At 36.3% G+C, this 22,219-nt stretch overlaps 1 protein-coding gene across 1 annotated transcript in view; it reads left to right on the forward strand.

Moving 5' to 3' along the window:
- The first annotated feature begins 5,439 nt into the window (after positions 1 to 5,439).
- COL5A2 (collagen type V alpha 2 chain) overlaps positions 5,440 to 22,219 on the forward strand; it is a 182,133-nt gene continuing 165,353 nt past the window's right edge. Inside the window, exon 1 of the mRNA XM_027126120.1 lies at positions 5,440 to 5,603. The gene's annotated coding sequence lies outside the window, so the exon portion shown is untranslated. The remainder of the gene's footprint in view (positions 5,604 to 22,219) is intronic.

Here is a 22,219-nt window from a genome sequence, read left to right on the forward strand (position 1 = left end):
ATATTATCATAAGTATTTGCAATGATCCATAAGTAAAATCAGCAGTATCAACAGAATTCTACTCATTGAAGTCTAATTTGTTTTCATTGTTAAGCTAAGTGCTTCTGTGGTTTCCACAATATTAGCTATGAAATAGTTCAATAGTACATGGCATACGTTTCTCCAGCAAAAGGAAATATACTAAACATAAGTTGTAATGTCATCAATAGGGAAAATACAGTTTCAACTTTGACTCTATCATATGGTGAACTATTCTTCCTAGCAAAATTGTTTCTAAAAATATTCCTTTACCATATTACAGTTAAGATATGAAAGATTAAAATATATCCAATGGAAGGAAGGAAAGAATAATCAGAGAAAAAGAATACATCTCTAGAGAAATTGGGAAAAATGCATAAATCTTTGGGACATTAGATTTTTAGAGAAAGCTAATATTGAAATAGATCAACTCATAAATATTTAAGATTGAGAAATGTCTTAAAGAATGTCTGAGACTAAAAACTCTAGTCCAGTGGCAGAGTTGACATTCCACAAGGCCCATATTGCACTAGACAGAGTGGTGCACACAGAGGAGCTTCTTGGGAAGCCGAGAAATAGGCATTCTCCTTAGATGTCCTAAGAGAAAACTCTACCTTGGCTAGGAGTTGAACCTGTCTTAATTGGTGAGGAGAAAGAAAAAGTTCATATTGATTCCCAACTATACATTATTTAGTTTTTAAAAAAAATTAAGCATTCCTAAATTAACCTTAGAATAAAACACATATAGTAAGCATACCATAGTTTGAGCTTCATCATCTTAAATAATCCATCTGAGTTTTGATTTAAAGCACCTCTTCCAGGTATAGATTTTATCTAACTGTCACAATGAAGTTTCTGTGTATGGAGTGGGTAATAGCAAGGAAGTAACACCCTTTATAAAATATTGCTTCTTTGTGGCTCTATTGTGGTCTGCTGAATTATTTGAATAGAGAAAAAAAGCATGAACACAGTTCTCAAGAAACCTGGAATTCTTGTAAGTTATGAGAAGCAGTATTGTCATGAATCCTACAGTTCAATGTTAGAACATATGAAAAATTGCAAGATAAATACCTTCTTATGCCTCCCTCCTCCCCCCTCCCCACTTCCTTCCTTCCTTCACCTTTGTTTTGTTTTCCTTCCCTCTCTTTCCTTTTTATCTTCCTTACCCACCTTTCTTTTTTCTCCCTCCAAACCAATGAAGATAAATCTGGCCCTTCAGAAAAGGCTGTGTTAATTCTCTGACATATCCACCTCACTTTCTTCTCCTTCCTCTAAATTTCTAATATTCTTCTGCCCTCTATTCCTCTTACCAAATAGGAAAGGATTGATTACCACTCACTTGGCTGCAGCATTCCTATGCTGCTTTTTTCTTTACCTTTCTCTCCCTGAGTGGTGACATTTTCCTGATCCATTCAGGGGCTCACTGTGTTTCTATTATCTGCCCTTCTAACCAACCCATCAAAATACGTAAGGCAAGCTCTCATATTATTCACTTATTTTCCTTGGCTGATCTATTCTGGTGTCTCCATTTGGCGCTCTGTCTCCATGAGTATAAGATTGGAGGACTTGGACTGGTCAGGCTGCTCCATCCTACTTCCTCTGGAAGCTGCTGGGAATTGAGACATCTGTGTCCCACTTTCCCAGAATCTCCAGGATCAACTGATAGGTTCCTCTCTGCAGCCCCCTTCCCTTATCCATTGTCCCTTCCTCTCATCATCAAGTTCAACCTGTTCCATTGAGTTACCAAATTTTCCGCTTTGTATTTTATGTTTGAAAGCATATTTTAAAGTTAATATTATATTGCAGTTTAACATTTTTCAGCATTATAGTAATGATGTTTCTCACAAAAAATATGTATCTTTGAAAGAAAGGCAGCAAAGTTTGAGTTAGACCATAAAGGATGGGTGAAATTTGAACAGATGGGTTTTCAGTCAAGAATGAACACAGTGAAGTAGGATCCCATAGGGCATGTTTGTTTGTGAGGCATATTATATACAGTGAAAAGAAGGTCTTGGTGTTGGCTAGAGCTGTATTTGAATCCTGGATCTACTGATTACTAGCTGTTTAACCTTGGGCAAGGCAACACACCTCTCTAAGCTTCAGTTTCAAAAGCTGTGTTGTATTTCAGAGAATAGTGAGGGTATATGGTGAGGAAAGTTGATGATTATATTTGATGTGGAAGAAAATAGGGCACCACTGAACCCTGTAGAAAACTGAAGAATGAAAATGCAAATTCTACAAAACATTAATATTGGTAACATACAATGGGGGATTGATGGATCTTCCTATCTGAGTGGCAAGCTATTTGATTTTAATGATAAAACTGTATGACTTGAAGTCCAATTTGAGGGAGCAAATACCAATGCATAGAAAAGGCAAAATGTTATGAACATGGTTCTGTTCATGATGTGTACTTCTGAGTATAGTTTTATGGCTTAGATTTTCCCTCCACAGATTTATTGACTGATTAATTGATCCATTAATTTTCCATTACATGTTAATAATATTAATGTGTTATATCGTATATTGACTGCTTTTGAGAGTTACCTCAAGTAGCTTCCTCTGAGAACTGGGAAATAAGATATCCTCTGAGAGTCATACTATGGAAAAAACACATAATGTTTCAGAAAAGGGATCTATAAAGCTATCTTAAAGACACTGGATGACTACAAGACTGGAGTAAAACCCAGGTAAGCCAATCACAAGAGGCACTGATTGGCTAGAGTAGCTCAGAAAGAAGAAGGGTAATGCCATAAAACACTGACAGTATGCACCTCTGCACTGTACAGGCAAGAGTTCATCTTAAATTAGTGAATACTTTAAAGATTACTATCCTGTTGGAAGTGTAAGGACTCCAGTTTTGTTCTTTTTCAACGTTGTTTTGGCTATTGGGGTCCTTTGTGGCTCCCCATAAATTTTAGGGTTATTTTTTCTATTTTTGCAATAAAGGATCATTGGGTTTTTGAAAGAGATTAATTACATTGAACCTGTAGATCACTTTGAATAATATGGACATTTAAACAATATTAAGTCTTCCAGTCTAGGAACACAGATGTGTTTCCATATATTTGCATCCTACTGATTTATTTCAGTAAAGTTTTATAGTTTTCATTGTACAAGCTTTTGCTTTCTTGGTTTATTTCTAAGTATTTTATTCTTGTGAATGCTATTGTAAATGGGTTTATTTTTTAAATTTCCTTTTCAGATTATTAGTTGTTAATGCAGAGAAATACAGATGATTTTTGTTTGTTGATTTTGTATCCTGCTTCTTTGTTGAATTCGTTTATTAGTTCTAACAGTTTTTTAATGGAATCTTTAGTGTTTTCTACTTATCATCTGTGTACAGAGACAGTTTAAATCTTTCTTTCCAATTTGGATGCCTATTCTTTTTCTTTCGTAATTTCTCTGGCTAGGACTTCCAGTATTTTGTTGAATGCAACTGGCAAGAGTAGACAACCTTGATTTGTTCCTGATCATAGATTAAAAGCTTTCAGTATTCAACCACTGAGTATGATGTTAGCTGTGGGCTTTTCATATTTGGTCTTTTTTATGTTGAGGTAATTTCCTTCTATTCCTAGTTTATGGAGTGTTTTTACCTTGAAATGGTGTTGAATTTTGTCGGATGCTTTTTCTGCACTTATTAGATGATCATGTGACTTTTACCCTGTGTTCTGTTAATATAGTGTACCATAGCAATTGATAATGTATAAAAATATATACTGAACCATCCTGGCATCCCTAGGATAAATTCTACTTAATCATAGTGAATGATTCTTTCCATGTGCTATTGAATTTGGTTGGCTAGTATTTTATGGAGGAGTTATGTATCTATACATCAGGAATATTGGCTTGTAGTTTTCTATTATAGTGTCATCCATAGTATGCTGGGTCCTGTCAGAGCCCTGAGTTGGGCTATGCAGAAACCAGTGCCTTGGGCGGCTCTCAAAAAGCTGGAAAATTGATCACATGCTCCACTCTTCTCTTCCTCCAGAGAGAGAGGCTGCTGAGCTGTATTCGCCTCTGTCTGCTGTACTGTGGGTCCTCTGGATCATCAATATGCCACCCAGCTTTTTCATTCCCAGTGGCCCGCCTAGAGTAGCTGGGGTTCCATTAACACTCCATGACAGGTGAGGCAGAAGCCAATCCCATGGAAGCCCCTCTGAAAAGTCAGAATGTTAGATGTGTGGTCTAGTCTTCTCTTTTCCTTCCCAGGGAAAAGCCAGGAGATGGGAGTTTCCTCCCAATTGTGTGGTGCTGTGCCAGGGAGAGGGATTATGGAAAGAGAGTGCCATGACTTTTCTTACTGGCTTCAGTGTGGCCGATTTTGTGCTTACCTGGGGTACAGGAGCCTCTTAACTGTGTCTGGATTTCTCATAAAGGGAATTGGTCCGTGTGTTATTGAATCAGTGTTTCTGTGGGAGGGAGAAGGGTCTGGGGCATCCTATTCCACCATCTTGCTGACATCACTCCTCTATCGTTTCTCTGTTTAGTACTAGTTCTTGTTACTTACATATGCTTTTCTGGTTTGAGTTCTTGGAAATGTTATCACCAATAAATCATGCTCGATGCTTTTTATCTGTAATAGTGGAAACAGCTAAGAGATATAAATGTAATGACAGACACTATGTAGCACTTTTACTGCCTCAATAATTATCCTTAGTGTTTATGCAGCGATATTTAATTTTCACAAAACATTGCAGGTATGTTACTATTATTTTCCTAATTTTACAGGGGAGGAAATGGATGCACAGAGAAAATATTTAAATTGCCCAAAGTTGTGCAGCTTATTAGCAGAAGAGCTGGAAATTGAACCCAAGCAGTTTAACTACAGAACCTGTGCCCTGCAGTCAGAGACAGTGCACAGTAACTGTCATACTTATGTAGCTTAACTCAGTGGTTACTCTAAAAGTAAAACACAATAGGAAAAAACAAAACAACACAACAACATAGAAATTTTAAAAACCCAGAATATCCCCAAAACTCAGTGTCTAACTTGGAACATGTATTATATGTGAAGGATTCTTTTTGCTTGTTTTTGTTGCTTTGGTTTTGTTTTAAAACAGTTAATTCTTTTTATTTTTCATAGTTGAAAAGTATCTTTTTCGTTTAAAAAATTATTTTTAAAACACTGATTATATTCTCTTTGTTGTAAATAGGAGAAAAGGCCCACAGCAGCTTTATTCTTTAGGAAAATGGTGCAAAGGGAACACAACTAGTGTTTTGCCAAATTTGAATACAGATTTCCTTGAGAGTCTGACTGTGATAATTAAGATGTGGTAAGAGATATTTAGGTTAAAATAATATTAGAGACTATTTTCAAGATAGGAGAGGTTTCTTTGTCATTTTGCTGCTGGTCCTTTTGGGTCCGTTTGTCATGAATATTTTTCTTCATTTTTAGCCTCCTCATGGACCAGCTCCTGATGTATCAAAAGTCTAAAAGCCCAGCCATCTGCTTCCTCATTGGTGTTATACCCAAGAACAGCCCAACAAGCTTCTGGATCCTAGAGTCGCTGTCATCACTGTTCATACATAACCACCTCTTCCTGATTCTCTTTGAAGATTGCTGAGGGTCAAGCTTGAACTTGGTATGTACAGTATACAGTGTTTTGATTTACTTTGATTGACTGTCCTCCAAGATGGTTTTAATATTTATATCTCCATCGTATCTCTGCATTGTACCAACACTGGTTGTTAATATTTATAAGAGCCCCTGCCAATTTTATAATTGCAAAATGCTATAATTATTTTGATACGTATTGAGAATGATTCATTTTTCATTTACTTGTATTCTTTTGTGACATGCCTGATGGTGTCCTTTGTCTATTTCTCTGTTAAAACATTTTTATTGGTTTGTGAGTATTCTTAGCAAATTACGTATATTGACTCTTTGCCTTTCAAATAAGTTGCAGATATTTCCCCAGATTTCTTAAAATCTTTCTTACTTCCAGTTATGGTTTTGGGTATATAGATGTTTTTGATTTTTCAAGTTGAAAAAATTATGGTATTATGCTTAGAGTAACTCATGCTTCAAAGTTACATTTTCTTCCTTAAAAAAATTGATTCCCCTTTTATATTTTATCTTTCTCCTTCTTTATGCTTTATCTATCTCATCTAAATTGAAAGGACAACTGATTTCTGGGGTGATTGCATGGTATGAGCTAAGCAGCTCACTATTTTTTTTAAATCATTAGTCAGGGAAGACAATGCCATTTATTTTTCTTGGTTGCATTTGATTTTTGACATGTGTTTTCTTATTAAGGGAGAAACTAGCTTGGGGGTTTTTGGAGGCTTGATCTTTGGTGTTCTCAAAGCGTTTTGGTTTAGGTTTTATCCTCAGTTCCCATACCTTCCCCCTTAAGAAGCCTGGCAGTCACTTTCTGAGATATTTCTTCCATCTTATTCCCTTTTTCTTCTAGCTTTCCCTGGTACAACCCTTCCCTGCCCTTACCTCTCATCTCCTTTAGTCCACTTTTATGTTATTTTCCTCAGAGGTTACACAACATGATAGGATTTTTTTAATGAAGATTTTATTGAAGTATAATGTACATATAGAAAAGTGTTATATCTTTTATGTACAATACACACAATAAATTTTCTCAGAGTGAACAGACCCATGTAGTCAGGAGCCAGATAAGTAAATGAAACCATTTAACAACCCAGAAAGCCCCTCTGTGGCAACATCCAACCCATCTCTTTTCTCCTTCTCCCTCAAGTTAACCATTATTTTGATTTAGAACACTATAGATTAATTTTCCCTGAGTTTGAACTTTACAGAAATAGAAATACAGAGTATGTACCAACAACATGATATTGACTTCTTTTGCTCAACGTTATGTTTGTAAGGCTTTCACTTAACTGCATATAATTATAGATCATTGATTCTCATTGCTGTATAATTATAACCATAAAGTTATTTATCCATTCTGTTGTTGATACACATTTGGGTGGCTAATGGTTTTTGGCTATTAGGAATAAGTTCCGGTATGGCTGTTTTCATACATGTCTTTTGGTGAACACACACACACATACCTTCAGTACAACCTTATTAGCTTTTTCTAGATTTCTGGGCTTATTTCTGACCTGACTGCCTAGCTTGGTCTAATATTCACAGAGACCCCACGAGTGAAGAGAATAATCTGAATTTGGAAAAACAGGAAGGGACTATAGATTAGGCAAGTGTAGTCCAGACTGGTTTTATACGTAAAATATTGTTCAAACATACCATTTTGTTGCAGTCAATCTTGTGTGTGAAAGAGTCTGGATGAAGAAAAGACTTTAAATTTGGATAAGAAAGAGGCCTTTTTAAAGATGGCTTTGTTTAGAATTTCTTTTGGGGAAGGTTTCTTGTGTGCTAAGTCATTTGGAGAACTTTATTTTCTAATGAACACAAGATAGTGAGATATTATAGTACAGAACTGTCTCACAGGAGCACATTTTCACCTGGGATGACTTGGAGAAAACCCAGATATTTGTCCTTTTTGATTGAAATCTAGAATTTATTTATTATAGTCCTTGAATGTTACCCATGAACTATTCTGACATACATCCTGGGAATACTTGTGCTGGGTGAGTGAGGATTTCTCAGGGCAGGAGACTAGAGCAACCTCATGTAAAGTAGCTCTCAGGACCAATGCTGACTTACTCTGGTCCTGAGATCCGTTTTTCATATGCTCAGTGACGTTCTGCATTCGGCCTGAAGCAGAACTGTACTTTTGGAATTCTGGGAGGCTTTCTACTGGGCATCAGTGATTTCCTTTCCTAAACTACAAACACAACTGCCTCTTCTGAGGAGGAAAGCAGACAGATTTGCCTTGGCCAAAGTCCAGTGGCCCAGAGTCAAGCCCTTAAGTGCTTTTTCAAGTGCCCAGTCTAGGTTCTCTGAGGATTAGTCTGCTTGGTAGACTAAGAAGGAAATTACCCAATCATTTTTGTTCTGGCATTTATTAGTACGCAGATGTTTCTTTTGAGTTTGTAGGAGAACAACCTTGAATTGGCACTTTTCCTGGTTAGGAGGATACAACTGGTAGAAGGTATGAAATATTCTTCATTTACCTAGAAGTATTAGAGGATATATTATGAAAAGTCATACTTAATAATATTTTTATCCATTAACTGTTCCTTATCTTTGCTATATAATAGTGTTTCTAACACTATTTCTAACTCTAGCACAAGCTTGGAATTCACAGGTGTTTGTTCCAATGTTTCTTAGTATGTGGACCACACCTCCAGTCCTATTATTTACAAATCTCTGGGGAAGGGGCCTAAGAATTTCCATTTTTATCAGTCATCTCAGATCATTCTGATGTACACTAATGCTTGTGGACATCTGGCTCAAACCCTAAAGCATACTCAGTTGAATTATTCTACTAGTTAGAATCCATTTGAGAGTAAGAGGAAATTTAAATGGCAACAAAATGAAGGTAATTTACATGGATCAACTGAAATAGTTAAGCATTATTTATGCTCAATTCTAGTAATACTCTAGGAATTTTCTTCCAAAGCCTCAAGGCCATAACTCAGAATGTACTGAGTGTGGTGTAAGTGTCTCATGAACATGTTCATATTTCAAAACTAAATGTCCTTTGAGTCTTGAATAAATCCACATTATAGAAAATTTTATTCTATAGACAATGAAGTTATAGTGGGCTTCCAGCATTATTAGTTTGCCAAATTCTAGTCCAACTTTTATAATATTGCCATACACTATTTTTCACCCTTGCTGCCATAGAGGAGCAGATGGGGAGAGAAGAAGATGAAAAAAGTAAATGAATTTTTCTTAAGAACATGATCTATTAGAACGTTAAGCCCCTGTTTACAAGAGTCAAGAGCTGCTCCTGTCTAACTTTCATGTGCCTTCTTTTTTTCTTTACCTAATTGTAAGCTTATCTAATTACATTTCTTGAATAAATACCTTTTGATAAAGAGGTTGTAATGTTTGGATATAAGCTTCATACCAAATATGTACTTTCAGTGTTAATGTTAGCCTGACTATATCTTTTTCTCTTTAGCATTTCTTTCTTCACTCTCCCCTGCCCTTCCACCCCCCAGCAAAAGATAAGATCTTAATCATATTCTGATCAGCAAAACAGAAACAAAGTTTTATTACTAGCACATGATACTATTCTCTAGGTTTTACTCTATTAAAAAAAAAATTCAGAATAACTTCTTCATACTTTGCTCAGATATTTAAGATACACTTTAGATTGCAACAAAAACGTGATCCTGAGTAGAGTTAAATCATTCACAAACAAGCTGAACTTCAAACGGGTATATGCTGTAATTTTCATAATGTGGGGTGTTTAAGGGTATGAGTATTACGTTATCATCTCCATGTTAATTTTTGTTAAGCTATAGTATGACAGCACTTGGCCTTTGCTAATTACGCAAATGTGAATTTAGGGACTTTATATTTTTAGTCACAGTTCTATAAATTTCTATGGACTTAATCATTCATTCATTCAACAACTTATTTTAGAGCACCTCTTGTCGGTTAGCCACTCTTCTTTACACTGGGGATACAATGGTGACCAAAACTGACAGAAAGCACTGACGTCATAGAGCTTATGTTGTAGAGGGAGGAGACAGGCAATGAAAATAACAAATGTGAATAGTAAGTTAGAAAGAAATAAGTGCTATGGAGAAAGTGAGCAGGGTAAGAGAAGCGGGGAGGGCTGGGTGATGATCCTCATGATTATGATTGCACTTACCTACCCCAGAGCATCAGAAATAACATTGGTATGCCAAAATATTGTTTGCATTGGGTCTTTCACTTTATATACGATAGCTGCCAGTGGTTTATTTCCTAATTTATAACCAAGATTACTGGTTTGTTTCTAGAATCCCCTAAATTCAAGATCTTCCTAAAATATGTCCTTCTCTGAGAGTCTATTTGGAATGTGAGCGAAATTTGACTTAAAAAGACAAATTGTCTCTTTGTACTGGCTACTGTGGGAGTGATTGGCATATTAAAACCCCTGTAGAAAATTAGTCCTTGTCTTTTTTCTTGAATGCACGGAATTAATGTTAAAGTTGTAAAGTTAAAGTACAGTTAACATAATTTTGAAAGAATAATTTTCAAACAAATTTGAGTTGTCTCACTAAGAAACTTTCTCACTAAGAAATTAAGTGACTTTGGAAAATGACTAAGCCTCTGGGAATCTTTACATACTTACAATGAGGAAGGAGAAAATTGGGCAACTAAAGTTATCTTTAAAGTCTTGTGATAAGATCTTAACACAACATGGAGTAAATGGCTCCAGTGGTGGTCACGGAGGTGATACCCTGATCTCCCTCGGGAAGTCTCCTTCGTCTTCCTCTTTGGGTTGGGTCTCAGCTGCAGAGAGTCTCCTCACCTTGGGTCATGTCCTTCTTGAGGCAGCCCACGACTAGTGACATCCAGGCAGAGTAAAGGTTTACCATTTCAGCCCTACGGGGGCCATTGTAACGGGCCACACTTGTTCTACACAGAACTGGCCACGTAATTTGTGGGGCCAGCACAAAAGGAAAATGTGGACCACTTTTTTCAAAATTCACTAAGAATTTCATGAAGATGACGGCAGAGTAAGGAACCAAGTGCAGGATACTTCTGCAAGTGGGGCCATCTGCGCACGTGCAGAACGCAAGCTTTCCCCTGCTCCCAAGTCGACCCTGGCTCCACAGCCCCGCGTGTTCCAGGCCCAGGAACATGGGGCTTACGTTGCAGTTCAACCTGGATTCCAAGCCCATTCTTGTGCTTGCTAGTTGTGTAACCAAGCAAGTTGCTTACTTTTTCTAAATCTCAAATACTTTATAATAAAAACTTTAAACTACCTACTTTTCAGATTCACTTATAGCTCTAAATACCATGACATGAGCAACTCTGCTGTCATTCAGTTTTATCTAAGTTATATCCAAATGTTTTACAGTAATTTCCACTTTCCTACCTAAGTCATCATGAATGTGATTATTCATCCATTTCGTTTTTGTCCTTACACAGGGGTACTTCCAGATTCTGTGGGTCCTGAAACTTATTCAATTTGAGAGGTCTTGTATAAGAAAAAGACTATGAAATCAAAAATACAAATTTGGTATGTGTGTTAGTATTTACTTAGAATGAAAGAAGTAATAAATTTAAATATAAAAACCTGACAAATGCCATAAATATAGAAATTTTTTTTCAACCCAGTTTTAACCAATCTTTTTTTTTTTTTTTTTTGCGTTATGTGGGCCTCTCACTGTCGTGACCTCTCTCGTTGCGGAGCACAGGCTCCGGACGTGCTGGCTCAGCGGCCATGGCTTATGGGCCTAGCCGCTCCGCGGCATGTGGGATCTTCCCGGACTGGGGCATGAACCCGCGTCCCCTGCATCGGCAGGCAGACTCTCAACCACTGTGCCACCAGGGAAGCCCTTAACCAATCTTTTTAAAGTTAATGTTTTTGGCTTCTACTAGCATACTTTTTTCATGTTATATTTGAATTTTGGTATGATCAATAATTATGAAAAATATACACAACTAACCTAAAATTAAGGCATAAAGAAGAGCAATTTAAGTGCATTTTTAAATGGCTGCACTTTCATATTGAGCTTTGCATTTGCACTTTATATGCTGACTGATGCATATGTGCACGGTAGTTTTGTTATTGGAATACTAGCTTTTTCAAGCAATTTTGCTGCATTGGTGGAATTTTGCATTTTGTTTGCTCTGAAAGCACCAGACTGTCAGAATAAGATAAAACAGATATGCTAAAATATAATCCAATACACTGATATGCATAAAGCAAGCGTTTTCACACCCTGAAGTACTTCCTGTTTTTACTACTGTTACAAATTGTATTCTATAAGTAGAGGTAACTGACAATTCTATTTAATGTGCTTCCCACCGAAAAACAAAAAGAATGTATGGTTTATTTACAATTGTGTGCACTGTCTCATCAAACAAGACTGACAGAAGAGAACTTCTATCAATATATATTTTGACTAGGCATCAGTGAGAACCTAATGCTCCCATTCAGTTGCACACAGCTGATGACTGGAAGAATTTTCCACAGACTAGTTTCCGGTTTCATACATTTCAAATCTTGTATTTTCTCCACTACCTATATATTTTCATTACAAGGCACATTGGATATGTTCATGTTAATAAATTTTAGTCTTGAACCTTTGTGTTATGATGCTGGATCAAGTCAGCGCTCTGGGTAGGTGTATTTCTGGAAGCTATCCCTACGCTAGGCCTGCTAGCAGTATCTTAACTATATGTGGAATGGACTGTGAACCACATAAATATACCACACCAAATCAAAAATAAATGTATCCCCAACTCAGCTTCTTAGTTGGATCCCCAAAATGCCTGTGGCCTCTCCAACACTACTGGACCATGAGGGAAAGTGTGACAAAGAGGAATTCAGATGGAAAGTGACCTTAATTGATTACAGTTAAAATAGCTTATCTTTGTAGATTTTACAAAAATATGATTATGTGCACAAATTGCTAGGCCACATCCTAGAGTTCAGGAGGGTAAATCTACTCAGCTCTTACACTGATTACCAACATGGTCCTCTTTAAGGAATTCCTGATTTCCAGTATTGGTGTATTTGTGGGACAACAGGATGCTGATGCCATTCTTATTTCAGGAAGTAAATAAATGCAAAGACTGTATGGAGCTGTTCAATATCATTTGTAACTAATGAATCTTCATTCTTAAATAATAGGTGTTAATTTTTTTTTAAGAATTCTTTTATTATATCAAGCAGGTCCAATGCAGTATTGTCACATAGATGCTTGCTGTCAGTTTCCCCCCTCTCTTCTTTTTTACACTCTTTCAAGGTAAATTTCATCTATTTCTTCATGTTGGTCTTCATTGATCAGCGAAATATCCATGTGTCTGCCCATGCCTTTCCCTCCAGCTAATTTAGATTTCATTAGATCCATTCAATAGTAATAAAAATGTACATTTTCCAGTATACACAATGTATCAGAGACCATGCTAAGGTCTCAGAGTATTACTGAATTTATTTAATCCTTAATAACACTCTGAAGTATTATTACTGTTTTCCCTATTTGAAGAAATGGAGACAGAGAAAGCCTAGATAATTTACCCAAGTTTACGCAGCTAGTAAGTGTTCAGAATTAGAATTTAGAGCTGCATGACTCCAGATTTGTGATCTTAACATATTATACCATATTATTTGTTTAGAATCCAACTATCTGCTCTTTAATGTGACTACTTTTAATCTGATTAATTTATCCTAGTGACATGTACAGTATAATCTTTAGCAAACTGTAGCTATAATCACATTATAGCTTTTTGTTGTGTTGTTTACATACTAGATCTTGAGATCCCAAGGCAGCAGGTATTTAGTTTTCTCATCTTTGAATTCTCATCCCCTAACTCCTAGAGAAAAGAATACTGAATGAATGAATGAGTTAGTTAATTGTTGAATGAATCTAACAGTAGCCAGTAGAGATTAGTGGCTTGATCCAAAAGGGTCACATTGTCTATAGAGAATTTTACAAAATGAGCTACTGAAACTTGGTCGGCTTTATGTTATCAGCCTCCACTGTCAATTCTAAACAATGTCAATGACAAAATAAACCGCTCCACCTGGAGGGATCACTCTCACTGTGCCACCTCCTCCTCTAAGCAGTTGATCTCAGATCGGGTTGCTGGAGTTTTCAGTGATTACTTGCTGGCAGTTGTTTGGGGATTGTCTTGTTGGTCAAGTCCTCTTGGCCTCCCTTGATTTTCTCTTGCACAGCTTCCCATCTCTTGCAGGTTTGAGGCTGTTGGTGGTTTGTTCCCACACATTTGTATATTGCCATCTAGTTTTGTTGTAAATGTTGTCCATGGGTTTTTGGTTTTACTCTCTAGCTCTTCTGTCCATTCTTATATAGGTTTTCTGGAATATCCAGAAACTCTGCTGTCTCTACTTCTGTCATCTTCCCCGAATCCCCCTGGGTATTTTCATTTTTAATCTTTGTTGATATGAAATGTGAGAATGGTTCCTCATTGTTTTTAACTTTTTATTACTTGATTTTTAGTAAGCCTGATAATTATTTTATTATGTATGTATTTATTATTGGCCATTTGTATTTTTTCTTTTCTATATGGACTGTTTGTAGTTTTGCTATTTTTCTATTGGAGTCTTTGCCTTTTTCTTAATATGTAAGAACTCTTCTTAAGATATAAATCTTAATTCTTGTCTATCACATAACAATAATAATAATTTTTAACAGTGTGGCATTTATCATCTAAATTTATTTTTACATAATATAGTTTTAAGTGAATAAATTTCTCAATTTTTTTCTATGTTGTTTTGGGTTATATTTAGAGAGACCCATTAACACAACATTGTAAATTAACTATACTTCAATAAAAAAAAAAACTGGAGAGACCCACCCACTGGTTGGTAAAGAGCTTGGTAAGTTTTACTGATGAACAATATTTAATTAATGTCAATTTAGGGTGAAAAACAATGAAATCTTAGAAAGTAGTACATTTTCTTAATGGGAAATGGTCCCAAACAGTGTTATTCCTATTCATAGATGATTTCTACATGTTCTGATCTATTAAACAAAAAATAACTAAGGTTTTTGCAGTGCCTCATTATTTAAAGACTCCTTTCACTTATATAATTTGAGCCTCACAATAATTCACATTCTTAGAAAAATAACTGCCTAAAGTCAGCAGCAATGGATTTCTTTTCCAAGTGAATTCTACCTAATTATAAATCTCTCTTGTTGTTAAGGGATCTGAAGGTCAGTATTGGCAACTAGAGTAAAAAAAGAGTCATGGACAAATTAGTTAGCAGACATTTGCCAGGAAATGGATTGTTTGCAGATTACTTGGCAAATCCTTGTAAACAAGCAAATCTGCCCCCCACCCCTTTACTCTGCTTGCTCTGCTTTACTCTGCTTGCTCTTTTCCTGCTTGCTCTGTTCCAAAGAAGCAAATGTTTAGACACATTTGAACCATCAAAACTAGCAGTTTCTACTAATCTGTACAAAATAAGTTATAAAGACCAGATGATATTTAAATATTACCCATTTTTTCTATAGCTAACAAGATCTTTATATTTTAAAAGTATTAAAGAAGATCACCCTTTTATAGGGTTTTTTCTGTTTGGTATTAAGTTAAAAGTTTAAGAAAACTGTAAAGCACTTTTATGAGATTTGGAGAGTTATTTCTTGAATAGCATTTTTTTTTTTTTTTAAATGTCTCTAAGTCAAAGTTCCTATGATGCTGCAATTCTGGTGAGTCAGAAACAAACCATATTTGGACTTTCAATTTTCTCCTTTCCTGGCTTCCTCTATCTTTTTTTTTCAAGCTCAACAAATGTAAAATATTTTAATCAAGTGAAAACAGACGAAATGTGACTCATTCTACTTCATTCTACTTGACTAGGGATTGGCTTGCTGATGTCATCCCATTCTCTGCTGCCAAATCATTCTAAGGCAAAAAATCAACCAAGGGGATCCTGCATTTCAGTGCAGGAACTAAAGCATTGTTTTAAACTCTCTTTATCTCCCCTTTTCCTCTTTTTTTGTTTCCTTTTAAAAAACCTCTTGAATAATTTCATACTTTGCTTGTGTGTCATACCACATATATTTCCTTTCATCCCCTGTGTCTCCATTCCACTGCTTAATATATATTTCTTCTGAAAACTGTTTGCTATGCTTTATGTAGGAAAAAGAGCCATAAGATTTATACTTAGCAGCTTGAAAACTCTGCTCACTCTCTTTCTATAGCCTCCCTTTCAGGGCTGGCATTACTCTCTGCTTTTATGACTTTATCTAACATCTTTATTCTAAGAGCTCTGAAAACTTTACCTTTTTACGAACCATTTTAAAGGACCTGACTCAAATTCAGCTTTCAGCTGACAGCACTCCTCAGATGTCCCACAAACATCTTTAACTCAAAACATTCAGAATATTCAAAACTGAATTAATTATTCCTACTGGGCACCCAAACCTGATTTTTAAAATAATTTTTCATTGTTAATATTAATAGCTTCATCGTTCACCTACTCACCAAAACTATGTCGCTGAAGTATTTTTTAAACTCTTCCCTCTCCATGATCCTTCCTATTGAATAAGTGTTCAAATACTATTGCTTTTTTCTCAGAAATAACTCAAGAATTCAGTCCCTTTTTAATTGTTAAAAGGAAGGACTTTGGAACCAGGTTTAAATCCTGTCTCCACCACTACTATCTGTGTGACCTAGCCTGTTAGTTAAAACGTCTCTAGGCCCCAGTTTTCTGTCTATGAAGAGGAAATAAGTGTAGTACCTATATCATAGGGATTATGGATTTAGAACTGTACTTGGTATATTGTAAAGTACTCCATAAATATTAGTTATTATTATTTTCATCATTATCATCTTCATAGCTTCACTCACTTTTATCTCTTGTCTAGAGTATTGAAATGGTCTTTTTAAAAAATTAATTAATTAAGTTTTGGCTGCATTGGGTCTTTGTTGCTGCGCACGGGCTTTCTCTGGTTGCAGTGAGTGGGGGCTACTCTTCGTTGAGGTGTGCGGGCTTCTCACTGCGGTGGCTTCTCTTGTTGCGGAGCACGGGCTCTAGGTGCACGGGCTTCAGTAGTTGTGGCACACAGGCTCAGTAGTTGTGCCCATGTCCCCTGCATTGGCAGGCGGATTCTTAACCACTGTGCTACCAGGAAAGTCCTGAAGTGGTCTTTTAAGTAGCCTTCTAACTCCAGTTCTTACCACTCAATTTCCTAATCTGAGTAAAGTGTTTATGTAGGTGAGGGTGCAGTCAGAACAACAGAAGTTATACTAAGTGTGTCAACATTGAGAGTTGAAAAGGTATTGAATAATATCTATTAGAGGACTAAAAAAAAAAAAAGAAGTAACCAGAGGAATAACTGCAGAAGCTGCTACCACTCCTAAGGCTGAGGAAAGAGAGGCATGAGGCTGGGGTTTTCAGAAACTGGATGAATAAAGGAAAGGCCCTGTGAAAGGGACTCAGACTTGGGGGAAAGGGCACTACCTGGAAGGTACTGGTACCGCCAAGGGGCCTCATGAGGAAGGTTTGGGAGAGCCAAAAGAAGCCCGAGTGCCATGGTAGAGTGACTGACAAAATCATGAAGCAACCAGAAAGGAGACAGTCCCTTGTCCCTTTTCCCAGTCTTCTAGTTTCCCTCTACAGTCCCCTGTTGACAGAATCTAACAGAACCAGCTGGCAAAAGAGAGTTATTTGCATAGTTCCAGCACTAGCATCCCAGGAGAGAGTATAGAAGGATGTGTTGGAGATGAGAGTCAGTAACTTAATAACCAATACTGTATGCTTTCTGAAATACAGACAATCTGTCCTCCTCAATTTGAAAACATTCAGTGGCTCCTCGTTGCCTAGAGTTTTAGACTCCTCACTCTCTGGTCAAAATCTACTTTTTCAGCTCGTTTCTCAATCCTCCCTTTCTTCCCTTATTACTATCCCCACCCCACCTCCTAACTTCCAGCTGCATCTTCACCATGCCCTTTACTGTGCAGTCCTTGATTCATTCTCCTGAAACATTTAATACTTCCATTGTCTTAGTCTGTTGCCTCATCTGACTTTTCTTATATTTTGACAAAATTGTGTCCATCCTTTAAGAGTCAACTCTTCCATTAAACTGAGTTCCAGACAAAATTATTGACCCATTCCTCAGTACTTCCATAGATTATCTGTTCATTCATTCAAATCAAGTGTGTATTGACTCCATATTATGTTATAGACATTGTGCAAAGCATCGTACATACAATGATGAACCAAATGCTCTTGGTATTTGCTACATGGAGTTTCCTGAGGAAATGATTTTTGAGCTGGGATTGGAGGGAACTGGGATTGAGACATCTAAGAGAATTGAGAGGACTGTTGTATAACTGAGTGTGGAGGGTAGAAGTACGGGCTAACTGGAAAAGTACATTGACACTCTATAGCATACACATTCTAATCACAGTCCTAGGAAGAGAGGAGAGGAAAGAGAAAAAGACAATGGCTAAGTTTTTAATAACTTCAACACTTAAAGGCTAAGTCAAGCAGAATGAGTAATCAGAGAGGCAGGATTAAAAACAGAAGCAGTGAGAAAAACATTTCAAAAAGATGGAGTAGCTACAGTGTTGAATGCTGCTGAGGTTTAGTAAGATGAGCATGCAGACTTTTGCACTGGACTTAATGACCTCATAGTGATCATAGCAGATCTTTTTCAGTGGAGCAATGGCACCAGCACACAGAATAGAGTGAAGAATGAGGGAATGAAAACGGAGACAGCTAATGTAAAAAACTTGTTAAGAGGAATTTGACTTAAAGAAGAAAGACCCAGGGCACTTATTTTGTTGTATTATTTTCCAGCTTTTCTAACCAGTACAGTGTGTACTTCCTGCAGGCAACTTCTATAAACTTAGCACTTAGACCAGAAACTGGCACCTACTAGATGCTTGTTAAGGAGTTGTATGACTGATGAAGATTATTAAAGGGAGTTAATTAAACTGTAGAATAACAGAGTGTCTTAGTCTGTTTGGGCTGTTATTGCAAAATACCACAGACTAGGAGCTTATAAACAACAGAAATTTATTTCTCACAGTTTTGGAGGCTGGAAATCTGAGATCAGTTTGCCTGCATGGTCACCGTCTGGTGAAGGCCCCCTGCTGGGTCACAGACTTCTTGTTGTATCCTCACAAGGTAGCAAGGGGCTAGGGATTTCGCTGGGGCCTCTTATAAGGGACTCATTTCATTCATGAGGGCTCCACCCTCATTACTTAAGCACCTCCTGAGAGCCCCACCTACAAATACCATCACATTTAGGGGTTAGGATTTCAACATATGAATTTGGGGTGGTTATGCACATTCAGATCATAGCACAGAGCAAGCTTTTTGTGGCTTAGGTTTAATAGAATAGAAGCTAAAATGTTTGTTAATTTTTTTCCTTGAGTTATTTTTGGCCTAATTTTGAAGATATGTTTCAATGATTCAAAAACATCTTGCATATTAAAAGGTAAAAATAGAAGTTAGAGGAATTGATTAGAAAATAAAGCCAATTTTTTGAAAATAGCACAGTGCAATAAACTTCACAACTCTAATCCACATTCCTGTTAAGTTTGAAAAGTCATAGGTGTACCCTAGTTTAATTCCAATTTAACATATGCAAGAAGAAAACTAAGCTTTGTTTGATCTGCAGTGGTATTACTAGTTTCTTTCAACATATATTCTCCAATGTTATAGGAGCAGGTATCTCAATTTTTGTCTTTAATTTGCATAAAATCCAAGTTTATGTTTACAGAATCACTTTTGCTATTTTTAAAAGTATAAATTTGAATTATGTGTAAAAAATATCTGCAATATTACAAGTCAACGGATTTTAATTTAGGCTTCCAAGTTTAATATCTCCTAGATGTTTTTATTGAATTGTTGCTCACAATACAATTGAAAACAAATTATCAGAGGACTTTGGGCCCAATTCTACACAAAATTTTCAAATATGTGATATTGTTATTAAAACCTTTCAGCGTCACCTTTCATAGCCTTGTCATCCCCTGTGGCTCTTCTTCCCTTCTCTGCTTCCCAGTCTTAAGCAACTTCCACAAAATTTTGTACTCCTTTGTTGAACTAACTCCCCTGAAGCTCCTTTCAGCATTTGCCTCAAGATTGGATACTCTTGCTCTTGCCATCTGCTTGTCTTATAATCACGTCCCTGGCCTTGACATATTTCTACCACTTGCCCTTCTTATGGAGTTCACCAATGAGCCTGAACTCACTCGAACCAGTTCTTTCTCTATTAATTTCCTATTATTGGTGTCATGTCAGGGGCTCATTATCTCTACACACCTCCTGTTATCCCTCCTCCGTGCCCTACTCAGTTCCTCTACTCCCAGGCTGTGATGTGACATACACACCTAGTAATCATTGGAAAAGTTTATTGGAGACTGAAGAGCTGCTAAGAGTAGTTTGTTTGGGGAAGAAAGGGAGTAATTGCTCTTTAAACAATTCATTTTGGGCAACTAGAATTTTGGTGGAATAATATGAAATTGGTGCTATATTATCACTTAAAATCTCCACCAATTTTGTAATAAATGTGATATCCTGATTCTAGCGTACTACACAAACTTGTAATTCACCAAAAAATGTTTATTACTTTTGCTAGCTAATGAATTATAGATCCCTTTTTAAACCTAGAGATCTTCTAGGAATTGTAAGAAATTAAAATATGAGTATAGACAACCAACAATTATTGACATCTACTATTGGCCAGATGTCTTACATGCAGTTATTTTACTAATCTTCATAATTATTTCACTATTTAGGGAGCATTATCTCCATATTATACACAAGGGAAGAGTGTCTCTATGAGACACAGGTAGCAAATATGGCATGAACACAGGTATCTAAGCCAAGGTCAACTGCAAACTGTGCTGTTTCTGAACATTAACATTCAGTTCAATTATTTTAGTAGGATCTAAATGTGGCCTATTGTCTCATTTAGAGACGTAATTTCCCATTGTAATTAAGAACACGGCATTTGGAATTAGATTTCCCGGGTTCTATCCCTTTTCTTCTACTCACCAGCACTGAGGCTCTGAGTACATCACTTAACATACCCAAGACTCAATTTTGTTATCTCTAGGTTAGGGATGGTAATGGTAAAAATGATAATAGTTCCTTTCTTCCAGGATTGTCTGTGCTAAATGAGATAATCCGTGTAAAGCAGTTAGCATGGTGACTGGTATAGAGTAAAAATAAAGTAATAGTTCTTTTCTTAGTTTGGACATTTTGGCTTTTTTTAAAAAAAAAATAGCTTTCTTCCCATTTGGCTAATAAAATAGGAAGCCAAAAAACCTATGTGTTTGAGGCAAGAGTTTCCATATTCCTTTGAGGAGGAATTGTGTTTCTTGGCTTCTTTATGGATGCCACAACCTGAAGCTGGGAGGTAGAGGTGACCATCAGTAAAATCCTTAAATGAAGCAAAGGTGACGTGTCATGGTGGTTAGGACAACAGTGTTAGGATTCTCTTTCCTCTTTCAGGATATGAAAAACTACAGAGAATGGAGAATTCTGCAGTAAGATGTGTAGTGGCTTTAACTAGTTTAGAACTCTGAAGTAAGACTAAGATCTACCAGTAGATAAATACCAAGACCTGGGGTTCTAAATAAATGGTAACTATTTTACCACTTTTCATCCCACTATTTTAAACCCATAGCAGACATAATTAATCTAACACAGCATTCTTTCCTGTTAAATTCATAGATTTGTTCTCAAGCTCTTCCCAGTAAAATGATGCAGGTAGTCATCATAAATCCATCAGGAGTCAGCCCACAGGATGAAACCTATTTGTAGTCTTTGTGGAATGTTCACTTTTTAAATAGTATTGGGACAAGGAATCTAGAGGGAAAATGAATTAAAGTAGGGAACCATCCTAGTGTGGTGAGATTAAAGTTTAAAGATAAAATGAATTTGATAATTTGAAAGTAAGTCTAAGTCAGTTCAATAACAATTACCGAAACACAAACTGGTCTAAAACTCTAAATGAGTAGGGAGTTAGACACACATGAACATGTAATTTAGAAGCAAGATAGGTTATAGTAGGTGGTGATTAATTAGTCCAGAAAGAAGTCCTAAATATTTTCAACAGTGGGAAAAGTAAGGCACTAAGGGGACATTCAGTCATTATTCATTCAGCAAACATCTTTGGACAAAGCCCTATTTGGTAAATAAAAAGGTGCTTCTTTTTCATTTTTATTTTTGAAATGCTAAAGAGACCTAGACTTCTCCATAAAATAGCATAATTTACTAAACTGGAGACTTAAAAGTGTGTTATGTGAAAATACCTCATTTTTTAGACAGGGATAGTCATGGACCAAGTTCAATATTATTCTCAGTATTTCAGTATTGCTTTTCAGAATTTCAATGTGAAGTATTTCAGTTGTATTAAAATTTTCATACATATGTAAATTATATATTCAATTAAGTCTCTTTTAGGTGAATGGGTCACTAGCTCCTCTGGAGTTTGCCTGTGTTACATTTGAGGAAAATAGTAAAATATCTAAATTGGAACAAGAACTGTACCCATGTAAGAGATGACCCTCAATATTGAAGATGGAAGTACTATGTTACAAATGACATGGAGACAAAAATACTTAATACAAGTCACTTATTCTATAAAAATTTTTAAAATACTGTTCTCTAAACTTGCTGATACATTACAACTTTGGATCTGGTTTTATGTCTGATTC

This window comes from Aethalodelphis obliquidens, unplaced genomic scaffold (assembly GCF_003676395.1).
Source record: "Aethalodelphis obliquidens isolate GAN/ISIS:26980383/991018 unplaced genomic scaffold, ASM367639v1 scaffold2, whole genome shotgun sequence".
Lineage (NCBI taxonomy): Eukaryota > Metazoa > Chordata > Mammalia > Artiodactyla > Delphinidae > Aethalodelphis > Aethalodelphis obliquidens.